We start from the raw sequence: 6116 nt of genomic DNA, 5'->3' as shown, positions 1-6116 counted from the left end.
CACTTAATTAGATGTATTTAGTGTCATAGCAATTTTCTCTCTCTTTAAAACAACGCCTTTCCCTAATAAAAAATGAGAACTACATAAGCAATTTTGTTTCTCTTTTGACCCATGCTTCCCAGAGTGAATTCAGGGGAGGGAGAGAAATCGATGGTGCTCAGAGTAGGAGGTTTTCAAGAGGCGTGTTTCTTATCAATCTCCCATGGACTATATAGAGAGTTTCTTCAACGACATGTGTGCTCGAGAGAAGCTAGCCATTCTGCCATCTCTGGCACCTCCAAGGTTTAATTGTCTTCCACGTCACCTTCCCCCACCGTGAGCCAATAATGTGCAACTCCCTACATTTTTTAAGTGAACGTGGAGATGTAGAGAGGACACCCAGCACAGTTACTTGTTCACAGCTGCAGAAAGTTTGCAACCAAGACCCACCCTCGGAGCACCCTCACATACCTGCGCCCGGTGAGTGAGCAGCGGGGACTTGGGCTGGCAGGCATCACTGAGCTCCTGGTCCAGGCCGGGGCTGGAGGGTGGCCTGCAGATGCTGCCCTAGGAGAGCTGCACACACCTCTAACAGCTGGGAGATGAGGGCTGCAGGGCACCCTTTCCTGGAGCAGCACCTCATCTTCCAGGTCTACTGGGAGGACAAGTGGCCCGGAGGAAAGGGGAGCATTCTCCCTGTGGCACCTGTCCACGCCAGCGAGACGGGGGACCCTGGGTTACCCAACTGAGGAGGACTGATGCTGGATCCTTCAAGATGAGCACAGCACTGGTGTCACTCTCCCCAGAGAAGAACAGGGACTCCTCATGCAGGCCTGGGGCTGTTGTCTTTATCTAGAGCCTTTGGGCACACACCCCTCATCATCTTTCTTTAATTTAGGCTTGTGAATGTTGAAGTATGTTCCATAAAGTAAAGCTCATGAATCTTAAACCTACAGCTTGGTGGATTTTCTTCATATGTGGATACTATGTGACCAGATAAGACCATCCTATCTAATGAAGATGAAATATACAAATTGATCATAACTCCGTGACAAAGATGGTGGTGACCACAGCCAATAAGGAGGGAATATGCAAATTGATATGACAAGGTGAGAAGCAGAAAGCAGCTCTGGCCGGAGCGAAGGAAGCACCAGCAGCCAAGTGAAGGAAGGCCTATTCTTGCACGAATCTTCATGCATCGAGCCTCTAGTAGACTATAAAGTTTTAAATTTAAATAATTTAAATAAGGCTTAATAGATACTTATCTTCTTGAACATTTATTTAAAAATCTTAATAAAACATTGTTATGATAAAATAAAACTATTGTAATTGTAGCTCTTAATGTCCATCTAATTGTAGCTCTTAATGTCCATCTAATTGCAAGTCCATCTAGTTGCTAATATAAAGAATCAGGAATACATTTCACATATATTACCTCTAAACCTACATAGATGTGTGTAAATTTTTTTAAAAAAATGTTTCTTTATTGATTTCAGAGAGGAAGGGGGAGAAAGAGAGAGAGAGAGAGAGAGAGAGAGAGAGAGAGAGAGAGAGAGAGAGAGAGAGAAACATCAATGATGAGAGAGAATCATTGATCGGCTGGCTCCTGCACACCCCCTACTGGGGATCAAGCCTGCAAGCTGGGCATGTGGCCTTGGCTGGAATTGAACCTGGGACCCTTCAGTCCACAGGCCAATGCTCTATCCACTGAGCCAAACTGGCTAGGGCAGATGTGTGTAAATTTAAGCATTCTGTGAATTGTTTAATATTGCAAACTCTTTCTCCATTTCCCTATGCAAGTCCTGTGAATACCACACTAATCCAGTAGTACTGCTGGAACCAAGGATTGGAAGTTGAAGAGAAGAAGAAAAGAAAGGATATTTGCCCTTCTGGGAAGTAATACTTCCTCATTATGCAGAAATCTGCTGCACTGATGCCATCTGAGAAGAAGCATTTGATAAGTTAATACCCAAGTGCTGGCACTGCTCACATTCTCCCTCACTCTGAAGCTGCATCTGCCCCTGATCCTGCCAGTGGCAAAGTCCCCAATCTATCACAACATTTGGACACAGTGGCCTTTTGCTTTGAGATTAAAAATGTTTCCCTGCCAAAACTGGTTTGGCTCAGTAGATAGAGCGACCTGCAGACTGAAAGGTCCCAAGTTCGAGGGACGTACCTTGGTTGCGGGCACATCCCGCAGTAGGGGGTGTGCAAGAGGCAGCTGATCGATGATTCTCTCTCATGGATGTTTCTAACTCTCTATCCCTCTCTATAAAAATATCAATGAAATATATTTTAAAAAATGTTTCCCTGGCGCTTAAATGATGTTAGGCATAGTTCAAGGTACTGGTCCACTGGGTTGGTGCTCAGCCCTGGGTCCTGAGTAACCGCACATATTCTTTAATAATTGTGTGTGTGATGCCCTAGTGGTTTGGCTCAGTGGATAGAGTATCAGCCTGTGGATCAAAGGGTCCTGGGTTTGATTCTGGTCAAGGGTACATACCTTGGTTGTAGGCTCCTCCCTGGCCCAGGCCCTGGTTGGGGTACATGCAATAGTCAACCAATCTATGTTTCTCTCACATCGATGTTTCTGTCTGTCCCTTTCTCTTCCACTCTCCATAAAAATCAATGGAAAAATATCCTTTGGTGAGGATTAACTAACTAAATAAGTAAATATAATTTGTGTGTGTTTGTAAGAGAGAGAGAAAAGAGAACACAAACCCAGGGCTTTCTGAAATGGGGCTCCATGCCCAACCTCTTCTTGCCTGAGTCTATGATGGTGGTTGCTGCCCAACTATTAATGGCTTAATCAATATAGAAGTTTATTTCCTTATAAGCAACACCAGCCAGGCAATGTTTTTTTTTTTTTTTTTTTTTTTTTTTTTTTTTTTTTTAAAGGGTCTGACCCTGAATTTGCACACATCAATTCCATGCTCATCCCACTGTCCACAGATGGCTGAGAAATATAGTCTTCCTCTGGGTGTCCTCGTTTCCAATTAAAAGTGATGTTTCTATGACAGAAGGGGAGAACATAACTGGGGTAACAACCAGTAATCCCAGCCACAAGGGTGTATCTTTTATATAAGTTTGGAAGGAAGGATGATAATTTAGATTCAAGGATACACAAGGTTGGTCACGTTCAGTTGTAACTTGTCAAAAGAATAGACGCGTAGGAATAAGGTTTGGATGGTTTTAAGCACATTGCAGGCCAGAGGCTTACCTGAAGTGTTTAGCTGAGGTTCCCAACTTTTTCAAGACACTTAGTGGGTGTGTGTGTATGTGTTCATATTCACAACTAGCCACGACCTAGTTAAGTGAGCTTGAGCCAGTTACATTACTTTCCTTGATTTCAGTTTACTTTTAGTAAAATGAGGGCTTTGGACTAGACTTCTGGTTTACAAACTGGATTCCAAAGATCCTTAGGTTCCTCAGGGTCATTCAGGGGCTAATGGTTGGCCCTGAACTCTTCTTACCTATGTATTAGTCACAGCACCACTATTTTTATTGGTTGTGTGGGGAGAAAAAGGAAGAGGGGTGTTACAGCTAAAGAGAAAGTTTGAAAGTGCCTGGACACTATAGTGTTTAGTGGAGGGAGCAAGGTATAGATTCAGACCACCTGGATCTAAATCCCAGCTCAGCTGCTTGACCTCTGTGAGACCTCAGGCTGAGTAATTACCTTCCCCCAGCCTCATCGTAAAACATTGTTTCCTCTTATAAAATACTAGAGGCCAGGTGCATGGATTCATGCACTGGCGGGAGGTGTGTGGCCAATGGGGATCTGCCCGTTGTGGGAGCACCACTCATTCTAGTCAGCCTGGTCATCCAAGTGGCATTCCCACTGAGGGAATGCACTGACCACCAGGGGGTAGCTCCTGCATTGAGCATCACCCCCTGGTGGTCAATGCGTGTCACAGCGACTGGTCATTCTGGTCAATCCACTGTTCTGTCGCTGTGACACCCATTGACCACCAGGGGGTGATGCTCAATATATATTTTGTTTTCTCTTTTGCTGCTATCATTTACCTTAGAATTGTCTTGAGGCTTAAATGAGATAATATAGTTGAGAGGACTTATATTTGTGAGTCTGGTATAAATGGCGCATAAAATAAATGAATGAGGACAATTGTTATCCTTGTCCCCACTATCAACGACATCTCTAAGGTGTCAGCTCTAAGGCTTTGTGTTCCATGACTTGTGCCACGTGGAGGGCCCTTTGATGAAGTGAATAATTCTCAGTGGGTTTTCTCTTTGCTCTTAGATTTCCACAGGTTCTCTCGAATGAGGCACACTAGAGTTAGCCTGACACTAGAGTTAGCCTGTGCTGGGTAGAACAACTTACACATAACAAATAGGTAGTTTCTGTCATTTCAGAGGCAAAATTGAAGAACTCTCTCTCTCTCTCTCTTTTTTTCACAGAGAAAACAACTTCTGCCTTTTAACTCAAGGAGATAAATGATTCCATTTTTAATGCTGTTCATGGCAGGAAATAAAGTACAGGGGTTAAAGCACTTTAAACCATTAGAGAGAAGGATAAGCCCCTGGAAAAACCCCATGATATTACTTTCTGTCAAACTTGACTTTCCAGGGATTAAACTGCCTTTGATTTTAGACTCCTGCTTATTCCAGTTTGTTAAGCTCTTCACACACTCCAGTCGGTTTCACTCAGGAGTTCCACAGATGGGGGTCTCGTTACCAACTCCGTCGCAGAGCCGATGAAGTTGTTTTGCCAAACTGTCTGATCCCGGAGCTGAGAGGCATGGGGACCACTGACTGCAGCTATCCTTGTGGCTCCATTGGTTGTTATACCAAGAGCCAAAGGGAAGAAATGTGACAGCACATCTGATTCACTCACTCATCTTAGGATTTAAATCCTCTCTAGAACATTCCTGTTACCTTGACTCCACCTCGGAGCCATTGACCTTTAACCTCTCCTCATCCATCTTGTTTTCTAGCTCTGTAACTGTCCTTGTTTATAGGATCCTAAAGTCATCGCACTGAAGTGATGCTCAGAGTTTATTCAATGCCAGACTTCTTCATATCATTCTTTTTTTTTTTCCATATCATTCTTGACAAATTGTCATTGTTTCTTCTCAAACATGTCCCATGTCCTCTGTAATATGTATGTATTTGACAGCCCTTTTTTTATCTTCCAGATCAATCCCATATCAATTGGATCCCTCTTTTCACAGCATCTTTCCAATATTTGAAGCCAACTCACTTCTGTCAGTATTATTTTTAAAATATATTTTTATTGATTCCAGAGAAGAAAGGAGAGGGAGAGAGAGATAGAAACATCTCTGATGAGAGAGAATCATTGATCGGCTGCCTCCTGCACACTCCACACCGAGGATTGAGCCTACAGCCCAGGTATGTGCCCTGACCAGGAATTGAACCGTGATTTCATGGTTCATAGATTGATGCTCAACCACTGAGCCATGCTGGCCAGGCTCCATCTGTAGTCTGAACATGTTCAGTTCTCCCATCACCCTTCATGTATCATGATACTTCTGATCTGCCTGGCCACCCACCCCCCTGCAAAATAAAGAAATATTTGAAGGATCTATTGTGATAACTCCAATTTCTATAAGCCTAGATTAACAGGATCCAGCCCAGAGATGCCTAGCTGAAGGTGTAGGAGATCCTGTATTATACACTAACTAGTCTGCAATTCAGAAAAGTGAAATGACCAGCCACAATTTATTTTTCTGTGAGTCATTATGATATTTACCCAGCACATGAACTGCCTTATCAAAATTCAGGTGTTTACATTAACCTGGGCCTAGAATCCTTGACTTGTCCAATGAGATGAACAAATCTCAGTTGTCCTTGATGAGTGCCCCTGTCTTCCTGGGTGTTTTGGGGAACTTTTCGTTCCCCAGGGCCATGACATACTCATACTTAGGGGAACCTTTAGGCGTTATTCTTAACCACTTCATCCTTTTACCAAAGCTGAATACCAGAAGCCGGATTGATGTGCCTGTCCCCCTGCCTCTCTGCTGTCCTTTCTGGCTGCATTGTCAGTGACAGAGGCACAACCTCGGGCCGGACTACGGGGAGCTTGGCCGAAGAGGGACCCTGGACTGTGCTGTAGATGGGCCACAACCAGAACTGGGGTGTTGACTCTCCCAAGGAAATGC

At 43.9% G+C, this 6116-nt stretch overlaps 1 long non-coding RNA gene across 1 annotated transcript; it reads left to right on the top strand.

The window, feature by feature from the left end:
• Positions 1–285: 285 nt before the first annotated feature.
• On the top strand, positions 286–3069 carry LOC311625052. The gene is made up of 3 exons (XR_014795427.1): positions 286–459; positions 936–1088; positions 2878–3069. It is a non-coding gene; the product is annotated as an uncharacterized lncRNA (long non-coding RNA).
• Positions 3070–6116: the final 3047 nt, after the last annotated feature.

Source organism: Pipistrellus hanaki (genome assembly GCF_964339955.1).
Source record: "Pipistrellus hanaki genome assembly, chromosome: 6".
In the NCBI taxonomy this organism is placed as follows: Eukaryota; Metazoa; Chordata; class Mammalia; order Chiroptera; family Vespertilionidae; genus Pipistrellus; species Pipistrellus hanaki.
This window is presented reverse-complemented; position numbering and strand designations above follow the sequence as displayed.